The 18,899-nt window shown below is 44.0% G+C and overlaps 15 non-coding genes across 15 annotated transcripts; all 15 read left to right on the plus strand.

Moving 5' to 3' along the window:
* The first annotated feature begins 439 nt into the window (after positions 1-439).
* On the plus strand, positions 440-512 carry Trnar-ucu (transfer RNA arginine (anticodon UCU)). Its single transcript has one exon. It is a non-coding gene; the product is annotated as a tRNA-Arg (tRNA).
* Positions 513-1,732: 1,220 nt separating this feature from the next.
* Trnar-ucu (transfer RNA arginine (anticodon UCU)) lies at positions 1,733-1,805 on the plus strand. The gene has a single exon. It is a non-coding gene; the product is annotated as a tRNA-Arg (tRNA).
* Positions 1,806-3,025: 1,220 nt separating this feature from the next.
* On the plus strand, positions 3,026-3,098 carry Trnat-ugu (transfer RNA threonine (anticodon UGU)). Its single transcript has one exon. It is a non-coding gene; the product is annotated as a tRNA-Thr (tRNA).
* A 1,209-nt stretch (positions 3,099-4,307) lies between these two features.
* Positions 4,308-4,380, plus strand: Trnar-ucu (transfer RNA arginine (anticodon UCU)). Its single transcript has one exon. It is a non-coding gene; the product is annotated as a tRNA-Arg (tRNA).
* A 1,220-nt stretch (positions 4,381-5,600) lies between these two features.
* Positions 5,601-5,673, plus strand: Trnar-ucu (transfer RNA arginine (anticodon UCU)). The gene has a single exon. It is a non-coding gene; the product is annotated as a tRNA-Arg (tRNA).
* A 1,220-nt stretch (positions 5,674-6,893) lies between these two features.
* Positions 6,894-6,966, plus strand: Trnat-ugu (transfer RNA threonine (anticodon UGU)). Its single transcript has one exon. It is a non-coding gene; the product is annotated as a tRNA-Thr (tRNA).
* A 1,219-nt stretch (positions 6,967-8,185) lies between these two features.
* Trnar-ucu (transfer RNA arginine (anticodon UCU)) lies at positions 8,186-8,258 on the plus strand. Its single transcript has one exon. It is a non-coding gene; the product is annotated as a tRNA-Arg (tRNA).
* Positions 8,259-9,478: 1,220 nt separating this feature from the next.
* On the plus strand, positions 9,479-9,551 carry Trnar-ucu (transfer RNA arginine (anticodon UCU)). The gene has a single exon. It is a non-coding gene; the product is annotated as a tRNA-Arg (tRNA).
* A 1,220-nt stretch (positions 9,552-10,771) lies between these two features.
* On the plus strand, positions 10,772-10,844 carry Trnar-ucu (transfer RNA arginine (anticodon UCU)). Its single transcript has one exon. It is a non-coding gene; the product is annotated as a tRNA-Arg (tRNA).
* Positions 10,845-12,053: 1,209 nt separating this feature from the next.
* On the plus strand, positions 12,054-12,126 carry Trnar-ucu (transfer RNA arginine (anticodon UCU)). The gene has a single exon. It is a non-coding gene; the product is annotated as a tRNA-Arg (tRNA).
* A 1,220-nt stretch (positions 12,127-13,346) lies between these two features.
* On the plus strand, positions 13,347-13,419 carry Trnar-ucu (transfer RNA arginine (anticodon UCU)). The gene has a single exon. It is a non-coding gene; the product is annotated as a tRNA-Arg (tRNA).
* Positions 13,420-14,597: 1,178 nt separating this feature from the next.
* Trnar-ucu (transfer RNA arginine (anticodon UCU)) lies at positions 14,598-14,670 on the plus strand. The gene has a single exon. It is a non-coding gene; the product is annotated as a tRNA-Arg (tRNA).
* A 1,220-nt stretch (positions 14,671-15,890) lies between these two features.
* Positions 15,891-15,963, plus strand: Trnar-ucu (transfer RNA arginine (anticodon UCU)). The gene has a single exon. It is a non-coding gene; the product is annotated as a tRNA-Arg (tRNA).
* Positions 15,964-17,183: 1,220 nt separating this feature from the next.
* Trnar-ucu (transfer RNA arginine (anticodon UCU)) lies at positions 17,184-17,256 on the plus strand. The gene has a single exon. It is a non-coding gene; the product is annotated as a tRNA-Arg (tRNA).
* A 1,220-nt stretch (positions 17,257-18,476) lies between these two features.
* Trnar-ucu (transfer RNA arginine (anticodon UCU)) lies at positions 18,477-18,549 on the plus strand. The gene has a single exon. It is a non-coding gene; the product is annotated as a tRNA-Arg (tRNA).
* The last annotated feature ends 350 nt before the right edge of the window (positions 18,550-18,899 follow it).

The following is an 18,899-nucleotide window of genomic DNA, read 5'->3' on the forward strand; positions in this document are numbered from 1 at the left end:
ACAGGGCACACACGTCCGTTGCAGTGTATACATATGATGGGGACCGGCTGTGACACAGCAGTCAACCAAAGTCAAAAAATGTGACTAATCGTACAGTGTTCCCAGTGTGTCGTTTACCACTTTGTGAGTGGATGCTGTTCTAAAGAGCGCAATTCCCATTTATCTGTAAGCAGCGCACGTGAGCGAATCTAATAGCAGGACTGTGTTACTACGATTGTACAGAGCAACTCTGTCAATACGCAGGTGTTTCAATCAGTAGAGCCATGGTAAACAGAGCGATTCGGAGCGATGTATCGTGTCTGTTACATAAATAATGAGTCTTTGATGTAATTGCTTCAGAGAAATATGAAAGTAAGCCTATCAGAAAAGTAACGCGAGACATGTAGCACGGGTCATGTCTTGCAGAATCTCTTACATCTGAGACCGTCACTTGCACAGCGTCCCTTTGGCGCAGAGGATAGCGCGTTGGACTTCTAATCCAAAGGTCGTGGGTTCGATCCCCACAAGGGACGGGCAATTTTTAAAAATGTGTGCCAATCACGAGATATGAATTGACATATGGGTAACCACAAGCGTCTTCAAAAGGTGAAAATTGTTGTGACTTCAGTTCTATGCTTAAATATGTTAACCTTACACATACAAGCAAAATTCTCGTAGATCCATGACGCTGCTATGTGTAAATGCTGTAAAAGCGGAACCATATCTTCACGCCCCTGTTCACGGGAATTTTCTTTCAATACCCAATTTTTACCTACAGATAGAAATATAGCAATAGAACGCACATTTTGTACAGAAACAAATACAGTGAAGAGTGAAATAATTTTGTATTACTTCACGAGTCAATGTATGTAATCCCAGTCATGATCTTTAATTCTTCCAGCCCAAGGTGAGAGGGTTTCAGTTTTCTCGGCCACAAGTGAGAAAAGTAGACAGTTTCACAACAAGATATTGTACTATGGTTCCTTAACTGTTCCCAGTAAGCAATGGCACTCTGTATCTATAGAAACGGCGGCAATTTTCGCTTCAGCACAGGGGGCTTTTACTGGAGACTGCCAGGAGTGGACTTGGTGGATGCATGAAGGGAGAAGACCAGACACAGATGTCTGACGCTCCGCTGACGCTTGCAGAAAACTACATTAAGTATGATTCCCGCCTATAACTGACGGCGAGAGAGATGCATCATCTGTCCACTTCTCATCGAAGCACACTGTCACCAAGCAATGGCTGACGCTTCGAGCACGGCATGGAATTGCCAGGGAGGTGATGCAGCTAACGTTCCTGGTAAATGTGCTAACAGGGCACACACGTCCGTTGCAGTGTATACATATGATGGGGACCGGCTGTGACACAGCAGTCAACCAAAGTCAAAAAATGTGACTAATCGTACAGTGTTCCCAGTGTGTCGTTTACCACTTTGTGAGTGGATGCTGTTCTAAAGAGCGCAATTCCCATTTATCTGTAAGCAGCGCATGTGAGCGAATCTAATAGCAGGACTGTGTTACTACGATTGTACAGAGCAACTCTGTCAATACGCAGGTGTTTCAATCAGTAGAGCCATGGTAAACAGAGCGATTCGGAGCGATGTATCGTGTCTGTTACATAAATAATGAGTCTTTGATGTAATTGCTTCAGAGAAATATGAAAGTAAGCCTATCAGAAAAGTAACGCGAGACATGTAGCACGGGTCATGTCTTGCAGAATCTCTTACATCTGAGACCGTCACTTGCACAGCGTCCCTTTGGCGCAGAGGATAGCGCGTTGGACTTCTAATCCAAAGGTCGTGGGTTCGATCCCCACAAGGGACGGGCAATTTTTAAAAATGTGTGCCAATCACGAGATGGGAATTGACATATGGGTAACCACAAGCGTCTTCAAAAGGTGAAAATTGTTGTGACTTCAGTTCTATGCTTAAATATGTTAACCTTACACATACAAGCAAAATTCTCGTAGATCCATGACGCTGCTATGTGTAAATGCTGTAAAAGCGGAACCATATCTTCACGCCCCTGTTCACGGGAATTTTCTTTCAATACCCAATTTTTACCTACAGATAGAAATATAGCAATAGAACGCACATTTTGTACAGAAACAAATACAGTGAAGAGTGAAATAATTTTGTATTACTTCACGAGTCAATGTATGTAATCCCAGTCATGATCTTTAATTCTTCCAGCCCAAGGTGAGAGGGTTTCAGTTTTCTCGGCCACAAGTGAGAAAAGTAGACAGTTTCACAACAAGATATTGTACTATGGTTCCTTAACTGTTCCCAGTAAGCAATGGCACTCTGTATCTATAGAAACGGCGGCAATTTTCGCTTCAGCACAGGGGGCTTTTACTGGAGACTGCCAGGAGTGGACTTGGTGGATGCATGAAGGGAGAAGACCAGACACAGATGTCTGACGCTCCGCTGACGCTTGCAGAAAACTACATTAAGTATGATTCCCGCCTATAACTGACGGCGAGAGAGATGCATCATCTGTCCACTTCTCATCGAAGCACACTGTCACCAAGCAATGGCTGACGCTTCGAGCACGGCATGGAATTGCCAGGGAGGTGATGCAGCTAACGTTCCTGGTAAATGTGCTAACAGGGCACACACGTCCGTTGCAGTGTATACATATGATGGGGACCGGCTGTGACACAGCAGTCAACCAAAGTCAAAAAATGTGACTAATCGTACAGTGTTCCCAGTGTGTCGTTTACCACTTTGTGAGTGGATGCTGTTCTAAAGAGCGCAATTCCCATTTATCTGTAAGCAGCGCACGTGAGCGAATCTAATAGCAGGACTGTGTTACTACGATTGTACAGAGCAACTCTGTCAATATGCAGGTGTTTCAATCAGTAGAGCCATGGTAAACAGAGCGATTCGGAGCGATGTATCGTGTCTGTTACATAAATAATGAGTCTTTGATGTAATTGCTTCAGAGAAATATGAAAGTAAGCCTATCAGAAAAGTAACGCGAGACATGTAGCACGGGTCATGTCTTGCAGAATCTCTTACATCTGAGACCGTCACTTGCACAGCGTCCCTTTGGCGCAGAGGATAGCGCGTTGGACTTGTAATCCAAAGGTCGTGGGTTCGATCCCCACAAGGGACGGGCAATTTTTAAAAATGTGTGCCAATCACGAGGTGGGAATTGACATATGGGTAACCACAAGCGTCTTCAAAAGGTGAAAATTGTTGTGACTTCAGTTCTATGCTTAAATATGTTAACCTTACACATACAAGCAAAATTCTCGTAGATCCATGACGCTGCTATGTGTAAATGCTGTAAAAGCGGAACCATATCTTCACGCCCCTGTTCACGGGAATTTTCTTTCAATACCCAATTTTTACCTACAGATAGAAATATAGCAATAGAACGCACATTTTGTACAGAAACAAATACAGTGAAGAGTGAAATAATTTTGTATTACTTCACGAGTCAATGTATGTAATCCCAGTCATGATCTTTAATTCTTCCAGCCCAAGGTGAGAGGGTTTCAGTTTTCTCGGCCACAAGTGAGAAAAGTAGACAGTTTCACAACAAGATATTGTACTATGGTTCCTTAACTGTTCCCAGTAAGCAATGGCACTCTGTATCTATAGAAACGGCGGCAATTTTCGCTTCAGCACAGGGGGCTTTTACTGGAGACTGCCAGGAGTGGACTTGGTGGATGCATGAAGGGAGAAGACCAGACACAGATGTCTGACGCTTGCAGAAAACTACATTAAGTATGATTCCCGCCTATAACTGACGGCGAGAGAGATGCATCATCTGTCCACTTCTCATCGAAGCACACTGTCACCAAGCAATGGCTGACGCTTCGAGCACGGCATGGAATTGCCAGGGAGGTGATGCAGCTAACGTTCCTGGTAAATGTGCTAACAGGGCACACACGTCCGTTGGAGTGTATACATATGATGGGGACCGGCGGTGACACAGCAGTCAACCAAAGTCAAAAAATGTGACTAATCGTACAGTGTTCCCAGTGTGTCGTTTACCACTTTGTGAGTGGATGCTGTTCTAAAGAGCGCAATTCCCATTTATCTGTAAGCAGCGCACGTGAGCGAATCTAATAGCAGGACTGTGTTACTACGATTGTACAGAGCAACTCTGTCAATACGCAGGTGTTTCAATCAGTAGAGCCATGGTAAACAGAGCGATTCGGAGCGATGTATCGTGTCTGTTACATAAATAATGAGTCTTTGATGTAATTGCTTCAGAGAAATATGAAAGTAAGCCTATCAGAAAAGTAACGCGAGACATGTAGCACGGGTCATGTCTTGCAGAATCTCTTACATCTGAGACCGTCACTTGCACAGCGTCCCTTTGGCGCAGAGGATAGCGCGTTGGACTTCTAATCCAAAGGTCGTGGGTTCGATCCCCACAAGGGACGGGCAATTTTTAAAAATGTGTGCCAATCACGAGATGGGAATTGACATATGGGTAACCACAAGCGTCTTCAAAAGGTGAAAATTGTTGTGACTTCAGTTCTATGCTTAAATATGTTAACCTTACACATACAAGCAAAATTCTCGTAGATCCATGACGCTGCTATGTGTAAATGCTGTAAAAGCGGAACCATATCTTCACGCCCCTGTTCACGGGAATTTTCTTTCAATACCCAATTTTTACCTACAGATAGAAATATAGCAATAGAACGCACATTTTGTACAGAAACAAATACAGTGAAGAGTGAAATAATTTTGTATTACTTCACGAGTCAATGTATGTAATCCCAGTCATGATCTTTAATTCTTCCAGCCCAAGGTGAGAGGGTTTCAGTTTTCTCGGCCACAAGTGAGAAAAGTAGACAGTTTCACAACAAGATATTGTACTATGGTTCCTTAACTGTTCCCAGTAAGCAATGGCACTCTGTATCTATAGAAACGGCGGCAATTTTCGCTTCAGCACAGGGGGCTTTTACTGGAGACTGCCAGGAGTGGACTTGGTGGATGCATGAAGGGAGAAGACCAGACACAGATGTCTGACGCTCCGCTGACGCTTGCAGAAAACTACATTAAGTATGATTCCCGCCTATAACTGACGGCGAGAGAGATGCATCATCTGTCCACTTCTCATCGAAGCACACTGTCACCAAGCAATGGCTGACGCTTCGAGCACGGCATGGAATTGCCAGGGAGGTGATGCAGCTAACGTTCCTGGTAAATGTGCTAACAGGGCACACACGTCCGTTGCAGTGTATACATATGATGGGGACCGGCTGTGACACAGCAGTCAACCAAAGTCAAAAAATGTGACTAATCGTACAGTGTTCCCAGTGTGTCGTTTACCACTTTGTGAGTGGATGCTGTTCTAAAGAGCGCAATTCCCATTTATCTGTAAGCAGCGCACGTGAGCGAATCTAATAGCAGGACTGTGTTACTACGATTGTACAGAGCAACTCTGTCAATACGCAGGTGTTTCAATCAGTAGAGCCATGGTAAACAGAGCGATTCGGAGCGATGTATCGTGTCTGTTACATAAATAATGAGTCTTTGATGTAATTGCTTCAGAGAAATATGAAAGTAAGCCTATCAGAAAAGTAACGCGAGACATGTAGCACGGGTCATGTCTTGCAGAATCTCTTACATCTGAGACCGTCACTTGCACAGCGTCCCTTTGGCGCAGAGGATAGCGCGTTGGACTTCTAATCCAAAGGTCGTGGGTTCGATCCCCACAAGGGACGGGCAATTTTTAAAAATGTGTGCCAATCACGAGATGGGAATTGACATATGGGTAACCACAAGCGTCTTCAAAAGGTGAAAATTGTTGTGACTTCAGTTCTATGCTTAAATATGTTAACCTTACACATACAAGCAAAATTCTCGTAGATCCATGACGCTGCTATGTGTAAATGCTGTAAAAGCGGAACCATATCTTCACGCCCCTGTTCACGGGAATTTTCTTTCAATACCCAATTTTTACCTACAGATAGAAATATAGCAATAGAACGCACATTTTGTACAGAAACAAATACAGTGAAGAGTGAAATAATTTTGTATTACTTCACGAGTCAATGTATGTAATCCCAGTCATGATCTTTAATTCTTCCAGCCCAAGGTGAGAGGGTTTCAGTTTTCTCGGCCACAAGTGAGAAAAGTAGACAGTTTCACAACAAGATATTGTACTATGGTTCCTTAACTGTTCCCAGTAAGCAATGGCACTCTGTATCTATAGAAACGGCGGCAATTTTCGCTTCAGCACAGGGGGCTTTTACTGGAGACTGCCAGGAGTGGACTTGGTGGATGCATGAAGGGAGAAGACCAGACACAGATGTCTGACGCTCCGCTGACGCTTGCAGAAAACTACATTAAGTATGATTCCCGCCTATAACTGACGGCGAGAGAGATGCATCATCTGTCCACTTCTCATCGAAGCACACTGTCACCAAGCAATGGCTGACGCTTCGAGCACGGCATGGAATTGCCAGGGAGGTGATGCAGCTAACGTTCCTGGTAAATGTGCTAACAGGGCACACACGTCCGTTGCAGTGTATACATATGATGGGGACCGGCTGTGACACAGCAGTCAACCAAAGTCAAAAAATGTGACTAATCGTACAGTGTTCCCAGTGTGTCGTTTACCACTTTGTGAGTGGATGCTGTTCTAAAGAGCGCAATTCCCATTTATCTGTAAGCAGCGCACGTGAGCGAATCTAATAGCAGGACTGTGTTACTACGATTGTACAGAGCAACTCTGTCAATACGCAGGTGTTTCAATCAGTAGAGCCATGGTAAACAGAGCGATTCGGAGCGATGTATCGTGTCTGTTACATAAATAATGAGTCTTTGATGTAATTGCTTCAGAGAAATATGAAAGTAAGCCTATCAGAAAAGTAACGCGAGACATGTAGCACGGGTCATGTCTTGCAGAATCTCTTACATCTGAGACCGTCACTTGCACAGCGTCCCTTTGGCGCAGAGGATAGCGCGTTGGACTTGTAATCCAAAGGTCGTGGGTTCGATCCCCACAAGGGACGGGCAATTTTTAAAAATGTGTGCCAATCACGAGATGGGAATTGACATATGTGTAACCACAAGCGTCTTCAAAAGGTGAAAATTGTTGTGACTTCAGTTCTATGCTTAAATATGTTAACCTTACACATACAAGCAAAATTCTCGTAGATCCATGACGCTGCTATGTGTAAATGCTGTAAAAGCGGAACCATATCTTCACGCCCCTGTTCACGGGAATTTTCTTTCAATACCCAATTTTTACCTACAGATAGAAATATAGCAATAGAACGCACATTTTGTACAGAAACAAATACAGTGAAGAGTGAAATAATTTTGTATTACTTCACGAGTCAATGTATGTATCCCAGTCATGATCTTTAATTCTTCCAGCCCAAGGTGAGAGGGTTTCAGTTTTCTCGGCCACAAGTGAGAAAAGTAGACAGTTTCACAACAAGATATTGTACTATGGTTCCTTAACTGTTCCCAGTAAGCAATGGCACTCTGTATCTATAGAAACGGCGGCAATTTTCGCTTCAGCACAGGGGGCTTTTACTGGAGACTGCCAGGAGTGGACTTGGTGGATGCATGAAGGGAGAAGACCAGACACAGATGTCTGACGCTCCGCTGACGCTTGCAGAAAACTACATTAAGTATGATTCCCGCCTATAACTGACGGCGAGAGAGATGCATCATCTGTCCACTTCTCATCGAAGCACACTGTCACCAAGCAATGGCTGACGCTTCGAGCACGGCATGGAATTACCAGGGAGGTGATGCAGCTAACGTTCCTGGTAAATGTGCTAACAGGGCACACACGTCCGTTGCAGTGTATACATATGATGGGGACCGGCTGTGACACAGCAGTCAACCAAAGTCAAAAAATGTGACTAATCGTACAGTGTTCCCAGTGTGTCGTTTACCACTTTGTGAGTGGATGCTGTTCTAAAGAGCGCAATTCCCATTTATCTGTAAGCAGCGCATGTGAGCGAATCTAATAGCAGGACTGTGTTACTACGATTGTACAGAGCAACTCTGTCAATACGCAGGTGTTTCAATCAGTAGAGCCATGGTAAACAGAGCGATTCGGAGCGATGTATCGTGTCTGTTACATAAATAATGAGTCTTTGATGTAATTGCTTCAGAGAAATATGAAAGTAAGCCTATCAGAAAAGTAACGCGAGACATGTAGCACGGGTCATGTCTTGCAGAATCTCTTACATCTGAGACCGTCACTTGCACAGCGTCCCTTTGGCGCAGAGGATAGCGCGTTGGACTTCTAATCCAAAGGTCGTGGGTTCGATCCCCACAAGGGACGGGCAATTTTTAAAAATGTGTGCCAATCACGAGATGGGAATTGACATATGGGTAACCACAAGCGTCTTCAAAAGGTGAAAATTGTTGTGACTTCAGTTCTATGCTTAAATATGTTAACCTTACACATACAAGCAAAATTCTCGTAGATCCATGACGCTGCTATGTGTAAATGCTGTAAAAGCGGAACCATATCTTCACGCCCCTGTTCACGGGAATTTTCTTTCAATACCCAATTTTTACCTACAGATAGAAATATAGCAATAGAACGCACATTTTGTACAGAAACAAATACAGTGAAGAGTGAAATAATTTTGTATTACTTCACGAGTCAATGTATGTAATCCCAGTCATGATCTTTAATTCTTCCAGCCCAAGGTGAGAGGGTTTCAGTTTTCTCGGCCACAAGTGAGAAAAGTAGACAGTTTCACAACAAGATATTGTACTATGGTTCCTTAACTGTTCCCAGTAAGCAATGGCACTCTGTATCTATAGAAACGGCGGCAATTTTCGCTTCAGCACAGGGGGCTTTTACTGGAGACTGCCAGGAGTGGACTTGGTGGATGCATGAAGGGAGAAGACCAGACACAGATGTCTGACGCTCCGCTGACGCTTGCAGAAAACTACATTAAGTATGATTCCCGCCTATAACTGACGGCGAGAGAGATGCATCATCTGTCCACTTCTCATCGAAGCACACTGTCACCAAGCAATGGCTGACGCTTCGAGCACGGCATGGAATTGCCAGGGAGGTGATGCAGCTAACGTTCCTGGTAAATGTGCTAACAGGGCACACACGTCCGTTGGAGTGTATACATATGATGGGGACCGGCGGTGACACAGCAGTCAACCAAAGTCAAAAAATGTGACTAATCGTACAGTGTTCCCAGTGTGTCGTTTACCACTTTGTGAGTGGATGCTGTTCTAAAGAGCGCAATTCCCATTTATCTGTAAGCAGCGCACGTGAGCGAATCTAATAGCAGGACTGTGTTACTACGATTGTACAGAGCAACTCTGTCAATACGCAGGTGTTTCAATCAGTAGAGCCATGGTAAACAGAGCGATTCGGAGCGATGTATCGTGTCTGTTACATAAATAATGAGTCTTTGATGTAATTGCTTCAGAGAAATATGAAAGTAAGCCTATCAGAAAAGTAACGCGAGACATGTAGCACGGGTCATGTCTTGCAGAATCTCTTACATCTGAGACCGTCACTTGCACAGCGTCCCTTTGGCGCAGAGGATAGCGCGTTGGACTTCTAATCCAAAGGTCGTGGGTTCGATCCCCACAAGGGACGGGCAATTTTTAAAAATGTGTGCCAATCACGAGATGGGAATTGACATATGGGTAACCACAAGCGTCTTCAAAAGGTGAAAATTGTTGTGACTTCAGTTCTATGCTTAAATATGTTAACCTTACACATACAAGCAAAATTCTCGTAGATCCATGACGCTGCTATGTGTAAATGCTGTAAAAGCGGAACCATATCTTCACGCCCCTGTTCACGGGAATTTTCTTTCAATACCCAATTTTTACCTACAGATAGAAATATAGCAATAGAACGCACATTTTGTACAGAAACAAATACAGTGAAGAGTGAAATAATTTTGTATTACTTCACGAGTCAATGTATGTAATCCCAGTCATGATCTTTAATTCTTCCAGCCCAAGGTGAGAGGGTTTCAGTTTTCTCGGCCACAAGTGAGAAAAGTAGACAGTTTCACAACAAGATATTGTACTATGGTTCCTTAACTGTTCCCAGTAAGCAATGGCACTCTGTATCTATAGAAACGGCGGCAATTTTCGCTTCAGCACAGGGGGCTTTTACTGGAGACTGCCAGGAGTGGACTTGGTGGATGCATGAAGGGAGAAGACCAGACACAGATGTCTGACGCTCCGCTGACGCTTGCAGAAAACTACATTAAGTATGATTCCCGCCTATAACTGACGGCGAGAGAGATGCATCATCTGTCCACTTCTCATCGAAGCACACTGTCACCAAGCAATGGCTGACGCTTCGAGCACGGCATGGAATTGCCAGGGAGGTGATGCAGCTAACGTTCCTGGTAAATGTGCTAACAGGGCACACACGTCCGTTGCAGTGTATACATATGATGGGGACCGGCTGTGACACAGCAGTCAACCAAAGTCAAAAAATGTGACTAATCGTACAGTGTTCCCAGTGTGTCGTTTACCACTTTGTGAGTGGATGCTGTTCTAAAGAGCGCAATTCCCATTTATCTGTAAGCAGCGCACGTGAGCGAATCTAATAGCAGGACTGTGTTACTACGATTGTACAGAGCAACTCTGTCAATACGCAGGTGTTTCAATCAGTAGAGCCATGGTAAACAGAGCGATTCGGAGCGATGTATCGTGTCTGTTACATAAATAATGAGTCTTTGATGTAATTGCTTCAGAGAAATATGAAAGTAAGCCTATCAGAAAAGTAACGCGAGACATGTAGCACGGGTCATGTCTTGCAGAATCTCTTACATCTGAGACCGTCACTTGCACAGCGTCCCTTTGGCGCAGAGGATAGCGCGTTGGACTTCTAATCCAAAGGTCGTGGGTTCGATCCCCACAAGGGACGGGCAATTTTTAAAAATGTGTGCCAATCACGAGATGGGAATTGACATATGGGTAACCACAAGCGTCTTCAAAAGGTGAAAATTGTTGTGACTTCAGTTCTATGCTTAAATATGTTAACCTTACACATACAAGCAAAATTCTCGTAGATCCATGACGCTGCTATGTGTAAATGCTGTAAAAGCGGAACCATATCTTCACGCCCCTGTTCACGGGAATTTTCTTTCAATACCCAATTTCTACCTACAGATAGAAATATAGCAATAGAACGCACATTTTGTACAGAAACAAATACAGTGAAGAGTGAAATAATTTTGTATTACTTCACGAGTCAATGTATGTAATCCCAGTCATGATCTTTAATTCTTCCAGCCCAAGGTGAGAGGGTTTCAGTTTTCTCGGCCACAAGTGAGAAAAGTAGACAGTTTCACAACAAGATATTGTACTATGGTTCCTTAACTGTTCCCAGTAAGCAATGGCACTCTGTATCTATAGAAACGGCGGCAATTTTCGCTTCAGCACAGGGGGCTTTTACTGGAGACTGCCAGGAGTGGACTTGGTGGATGCATGAAGGGAGAAGACCAGACACAGATGTCTGACGCTTGCAGAAAACTACATTAAGTATGATTCCCGCCTATAACTGACGGCGAGAGAGATGCATCATCTGTCCACTTCTCATCGAAGCACACTGTCACCAAGCAATGGCTGACGCTTCGAGCACGGCATGGAATTGCCAGGGAGGTGATGCAGCTAACGTTCCTGGTAAATGTGCTAACAGGGCACACACGTCCGTTGCAGTGTATACATATGATGGGGACCGGCTGTGACACAGCAGTCAACCAAAGTCAAAAAATGTGACTAATCGTACAGTGTTCCCAGTGTGTCGTTTACCACTTTGTGAGTGGATGCTGTTCTAAAGAGCGCAATTCCCATTTATCTGTAAGCAGCGCACGTGAGCGAATCTAATAGCAGGACTGTGTTACTACGATTGTACAGAGCAACTCTGTCAATACGCAGGTGTTTCAATCAGTAGAGCCATGGTAAACAGAGCGATTCGGAGCGATGTATCGTGTCTGTTACATAAATAATGAGTCTTTGATGTAATTGCTTCAGAGAAATATGAAAGTAAGCCTATCAGAAAAGTAACGCGAGACATGTAGCACGGGTCATGTCTTGCAGAATCTCTTACATCTGAGACCGTCACTTGCACAGCGTCCCTTTGGCGCAGAGGATAGCGCGTTGGACTTCTAATCCAAAGGTCGTGGGTTCGATCCCCACAAGGGACGGGCAATTTTTAAAAATGTGTGCCAATCACGAGATGGGAATTGACATATGGGTAACCACAAGCGTCTTCAAAAGGTGAAAATTGTTGTGACTTCAGTTCTATGCTTAAATATGTTAACCTTACACATACAAGCAAAATTCTCGTAGATCCATGACGCTGCTATGTGTAAATGCTGTAAAAGCGGAACCATATCTTCACGCCCCTGTTCACGGGAATTTTCTTTCAATACCCAATTTTTACCTACAGATAGAAATATAGCAATAGAACGCACATTTTGTACAGAAACAAATACAGTGAAGAGTGAAATAATTTTGTATTACTTCACGAGTCAATGTATGTAATCCCAGTCATGATCTTTAATTCTTCCAGCCCAAGGTGAGAGGGTTTCAGTTTTCTCGGCCACAAGTGAGAAAAGTAGACAGTTTCACAACAAGATATTGTACTATGGTTCCTTAACTGTTCCCAGTAAGCAATGGCACTCTGTATCTATAGAAACGGCGGCAATTTTCGCTTCAGCACAGGGGGCTTTTACTGGAGACTGCCAGGAGTGGACTTGGTGGATGCATGAAGGGAGAAGACCAGACACAGATGTCTGACGCTCCGCTGACGCTTGCAGAAAACTACATTAAGTATGATTCCCGCCTATAACTGACGGCGAGAGAGATGCATCATCTGTCCACTTCTCATCGAAGCACACTGTCACCAAGCAATGGCTGACGCTTCGAGCACGGCATGGAATTGCCAGGGAGGTGATGCAGCTAACGTTCCTGGTAAATGTGCTAACAGGGCACACACGTCCGTTGCAGTGTATACATATGATGGGGACCGGCTGTGACACAGCAGTCAACCAAAGTCAAAAAATGTGACTAATCGTACAGTGTTCCCAGTGTGTCGTTTACCACTTTGTGAGTGGATGCTGTTCTAAAGAGCGCAATTCCCATTTATCTGTAAGCAGCGCACGTGAGCGAATCTAATAGCAGGACTGTGTTACTACGATTGTACAGAGCAACTCTGTCAATACGCAGGTGTTTCAATCAGTAGAGCCATGGTAAACAGAGCGATTCGGAGCGATGTATCGTGTCTGTTACATAAATAATGAGTCTTTGATGTAATTGCTTCAGAGAAATATGAAAGTAAGCCTATCAGAAAAGTAACGCGAGACATGTAGCACGGGTCATGTCTTGCAGAATCTCTTACATCTGAGACCGTCACTTGCACAGCGTCCCTTTGGCGCAGAGGATAGCGCGTTGGACTTCTAATCCAAAGGTCGTGGGTTCGATCCCCACAAGGGACGGGCAATTTTTAAAAATGTGTGCCAATCACGAGATGGGAATTGACATATGTGTAACCACAAGCGTCTTCAAAAGGTGAAAATTGTTGTGACTTCAGTTCTATGCTTAAATATGTTAACCTTACACATACAAGCAAAATTCTCGTAGATCCATGACGCTGCTATGTGTAAATGCTGTAAAAGCGGAACCATATCTTCACGCCCCTGTTCACGGGAATTTTCTTTCAATACCCAATTTTTACCTACAGATAGAAATATAGCAATAGAACGCACATTTTGTACAGAAACAAATACAGTGAAGAGTGAAATAATTTTGTATTACTTCACGAGTCAATGTATGTATCCCAGTCATGATCTTTAATTCTTCCAGCCCAAGGTGAGAGGGTTTCAGTTTTCTCGGCCACATGGTTCCTTAACTGTTCCCAGTAAGCAATGGCACTCTGTATCTATAGAAACGGCGGCAATTTTCGCTTCAGCACAGGGGGCTTTTACTGGAGACTGCCAGGAGTGGACTTGGTGGATGCATGAAGGGAGAAGACCAGACACAGATGTCTGACGCTCCGCTGACGCTTGCAGAAAACTACATTAAGTATGATTCCCGCCTATAACTGACGGCGAGAGAGATGCATCATCTGTCCACTTCTCATCGAAGCACACTGTCACCAAGCAATGGCTGACGCTTCGAGCACGGCATGGAATTGCCAGGGAGGTGATGCAGCTAACGTTCCTGGTAAATGTGCTAACAGGGCACACACGTCCGTTGGAGTGTATACATATGATGGGGACCGGCTGTGACACAGCAGTCAACCAAAGTCAAAAAATGTGACTAATCGTACAGTGTTCCCAGTGTGTCGTTTACCACTTTGTGAGTGGATGCTGTTCTAAAGAGCGCAATTCCCATTTATCTGTAAGCAGCGCACGTGAGCGAATCTAATAGCAGGACTGTGTTACTACGATTGTACAGAGCAACTCTGTCAATACGCAGGTGTTTCAATCAGTAGAGCCATGGTAAACAGAGCGATTCGGAGCGATGTATCGTGTCTGTTACATAAATAATGAGTCTTTGATGTAATTGCTTCAGAGAAATATGAAAGTAAGCCTATCAGAAAAGTAACGCGAGACATGTAGCACGGGTCATGTCTTGCAGAATCTCTTACATCTGAGACCGTCACTTGCACAGCGTCCCTTTGGCGCAGAGGATAGCGCGTTGGACTTCTAATCCAAAGGTCGTGGGTTCGATCCCCACAAAGAACGGGCAATTTTTAAAAATGTGTGCCAATCACGAGATGGGAATTGACATATGGGTAACCACAAGCGTCTTCAAAAGGTGAAAATTGTTGTGACTTCAGTTCTATGCTTAAATATGTTAACCTTACACATACAAGCAAAATTCTCGTAGATCCATGACGCTGCTATGTGTAAATGCTGTAAAAGCGGAACCATATCTTCACGCCCCTGTTCACGGGAATTTTCTTTCAATACCCAATTTTTACCTACAGATAGAAATATAGCAATAGAACGCACATTTTGTACAGAAACAAATACAGTGAAGAGTGAAATAATTTTGTATTACTTCACGAGTCAATGTATGTAATCCCAGTCATGATCTTTAATTCTTCCAGCCCAAGGTGAGAGGGTTTCAGTTTTCTCGGCCACAAGTGAGAAAAGTAGACAGTTTCACAACAAGATATTGTACTATGGTTCCTTAACTGTTCCCAGTAAGCAATGGCACTCTGTATCTATAGAAACGGCGGCAATTTTCGCTTCAGCACAGGGGGCTTTTACTGGAGACTGCCAGGAGTGGACTTGGTGGATGCATGAAGGGAGAAGACCAGACACAGATGTCTGACGCTCCGCTGACGCTTGCAGAAAACTACATTAAGTATGATTCCCGCCTATAACTGACGGCGAGAGAGATGCATCATCTGTCCACTTCTCATCGAAGCACACTGTCACCAAGCAATGGCTGACGCTTCGAGCACGGCATGGAATTGCCAGGGAGGTGATGCAGCTAACGTTCCTGGTAAATGTGCTAACAGGGCACACACGTCCGTTGGAGTGTATACATATGATGGGGACCGGCTGTGACACAGCAGTCAACCAAAGTCAAAAAATGTGACTAATCGTACAGTGTTCCCAGTGTGTCGTTTACCACTTTGTGAGTGGATGCTGTTCTAAAGAGCGCAATTCCCATTTATCTGTAAGCAGCGCACGTGAGCGAATCTAATAGCAGGACTGTGTTACTACGATTGTACAGAGCAACTCTGTCAATACGCAGGTGTTTCAATCAGTAGAGCCATGGTAAACAGAGCGATTCGGAGCGATGTATCGTGTCTGTTACATAAATAATGAGTCTTTGATGTAATTGCTTCAGAGAAATATGAAAGTAAGCCTATCAGAAAAGTAACGCGAGACATGTAGCACGGGTCATGTCTTGCAGAATCTCTTACATCTGAGACCGTCACTTGCACAGCGTCCCTTTGGCGCAGAGGATAGCGCGTTGGACTTCTAATCCAAAGGTCGTGGGTTCGATCCCCACAAAGAACGGGCAATTTTTAAAAATGTGTGCCAATCACGAGATGGGAATTGACATATGGGTAACCACAAGCGTCTTCAAAAGGTGAAAATTGTTGTGACTTCAGTTCTATGCTTAAATATGTTAACCTTACACATACAAGCAAAATTCTCGTAGATCCATGACGCTGCTATGTGTAAATGCTGTAAAAGCGGAACCATATCTTCACGCCCCTGTTCACGGGAATTTTCTTTCAATACCCAATTTTTACCTACAGATAGAAATATAGCAATAGAATGCACATTTTGTACAGAAACAAATACAGTGAAGAGTGAAATAATTTTGTATTACTTCACGAGTCAATGTATGTAATCCCAGTCATGATCTTTAATTCTTCCAGCCCAAGGTGAGAGGGTTTCAGTTTTCTCGGCCACAAGTGAGAAAAGTAGACAGTTTCACAACAAGATATTGTACTATGGTTCCTTAACTGTTCCCAGTAAGCAATGGCACTCTGTATCTATAGAAACGGCGGCAATTTTCGCTTCAGCACAGGGGGCTTTTACTGGAGACTGCCAGGAGTGGACTTGGTGGATGCATGAAGGGAGAAGACCAGACACAGATGTCTGACGCTCCGCTGACGCTTGCAGAAAACTACATTAAGTATGATTCCCGCCTATAACTGACGGCGAGAGAGATGCATCATCTGTCCACTTCTCATCGAAGCACACTGTCACCAAGCAATGGCTGACGCTTCGAGCACGGCATGGAATTGCCAGGGAGGTGATGCAGCTAACGTTCCTGGTAAATGTGCTAACAGGGCACACACGTCCGTTGGAGTGTATACATATTATGGGGACCGGCTGTGACACAGCAGTCAACCAAAGTCAAAAAATGTGACTAATCGTACAGTGTTCCCAGTGTGTCGTTTACCACTTTGTGAGTGGATGCTGTTCTAAAGAGCGCAATTCCCATTTATCTGTAAGCAGCGCACGTGAGCGAATCTAATAGCAGGACTGTGTTACTACGATTGTACAGAGCAACTCTGTCAATACGCAGGTGTTTCAATCAGTAGAGCCATGGTAAACAGAGCGATTCGGAGCGATGTATCGTGTCTGTTACATAAATAATGAGTCTTTGATGTAATTGCTTCAGAGAAATATGAAAGTAAGCCTATCAGAAAAGTAACGCGAGACATGTAGCACGGGTCATGTCTTGCAGAATCTCTTACATCTGAGACCGTCACTTGCACAGCGTCCCTTTGGCGCAGAGGATAGTGCGTTGGACTTCTAATCCAAAGGTCGTGGGTTCGATCCCCACAAGGGACGGGCAATTTTTAAAAATGTGTGCCAATCACGAGATGGGAATTGACATATGGGTAACCACAAGCGTCTTCAAAAGGTGAAAATTGTTGTGACTTCAGTTCTATGCTTAAATATGTTGACCTTACACATACAAGCAAAATTCTCGTAGATCCATGACGCTGCTATGTGTAAATGCTGTAAAAGCGGAACCATATCTTCACGCCCCTGTTCACGGGAATTTTCTTTCAATACCCAATTTTTACCTACAGATAGAAATATAGCAATAGAACGCACATTTTGTACAGAAACAAATACAGTGAAGAGTGAAATAATTTTGTGTTACTTCACGAGTCAATGTATGTAATCCCAGTCATGATCTTTAATTCTTCCAGCCCAAGGTGAGAGGGTTTCAGTTTTCTCGGCCACAAGTGAGAAAAGTAGACAGTTTCACAACAAGATATTGTACTATGGTTCCTTAACTGTTCCCAGTAAGCAATGGCACTCTGTATCTATAGAAACGGCGGCAATTTTCGCTTCAGCACAGGGGGCTTTTACTGGAGACTGCCAGGAGTGGACTTGGTGGATGCATGAAGGGAGAAGACCAGACACAGATGTCTGACGCTCCGCTGACGCTTGCAGAAAACTACATTAAGTATGATTCCCGCCTATAACTGACGGCGAGAGAGATGCATCATCTGTCCACTTCTCATCGAAGCACACTGTCACCAAGCAATGGCTGACGCTTCGAGCACGGCATGGAATTGCCAGGGAGGTGATGCAGCTAACGTTCCTGGTAAATGTGCTAACAGGGCACACACGTCCGTTGGAGTGTATACATATGATGGGGACCGGCTGTGACACAGCAGTCAACCAAAGTCAAAAAATGTGACTAATCGTACAGTGTTCCCAGTGTGTCGTTTACCACTTTGTGAGTGGATGCTGTTCTAAAGAGCGCAATTCCCATTTATCTGTAAGCAGCGCACGTGAGCGAATCTAATAGCAGGACTGTGTTACTACGATTGTACAGAGCAACTCTGTCAATACGCAGGTGTTTCAATCAGTAGAGCCATGGTAAACAGAGCGATTCGGAGCGATGTATCGTGTCTGTTACATAAATAATGAGTCTTTGATGTAATTGCTTCAGAGAAATATGAAAGTAAGCCTATCAGAAAAGTAACGCGAGACATGTAGCACGGGTCATGTCTTGCAGAATCTCTTACATCTGAGACCGTCACTTGCACAGCGTCCCTTTGGCGCAGAGGATAGCGCGTTGGACTTCTAATCCAAAGGTCGTGGGTTCGATCCCCACAAGGGACGGGCAATTTTTAAAAATGTGTGCCAATCACGAGATGGGAATTGACATATGGGTAACCACAAGCGTCTTCAAAAGGTGAAAATTGTTGTGACTTCAGTTCTATGCTTAAATATGTTAACCTTACACATACAAGCAAAATTCTCGTAGATCCATGACGCTGCTATGTGTAAATGCTGTAAAAGCGGAACCATATCTTCACGCCCCTGTTCACGGGAATTTTCTTTCAATACCCAATTTTTACCTACAGATAGAAATATAGCAATAGAACGCACATTTTGTACAGAAACAAATACAGTGAAGAGTGAAATAATTTTGTATTACTTCACGAGTCAATGTATGTAATCCCAGTCAT

The sequence above is a fragment of the Schistocerca cancellata genome, unplaced genomic scaffold (assembly GCF_023864275.1).
Source record: "Schistocerca cancellata isolate TAMUIC-IGC-003103 unplaced genomic scaffold, iqSchCanc2.1 HiC_scaffold_426, whole genome shotgun sequence".
Classification (NCBI taxonomy): Eukaryota; Metazoa; Arthropoda; class Insecta; order Orthoptera; family Acrididae; genus Schistocerca; species Schistocerca cancellata.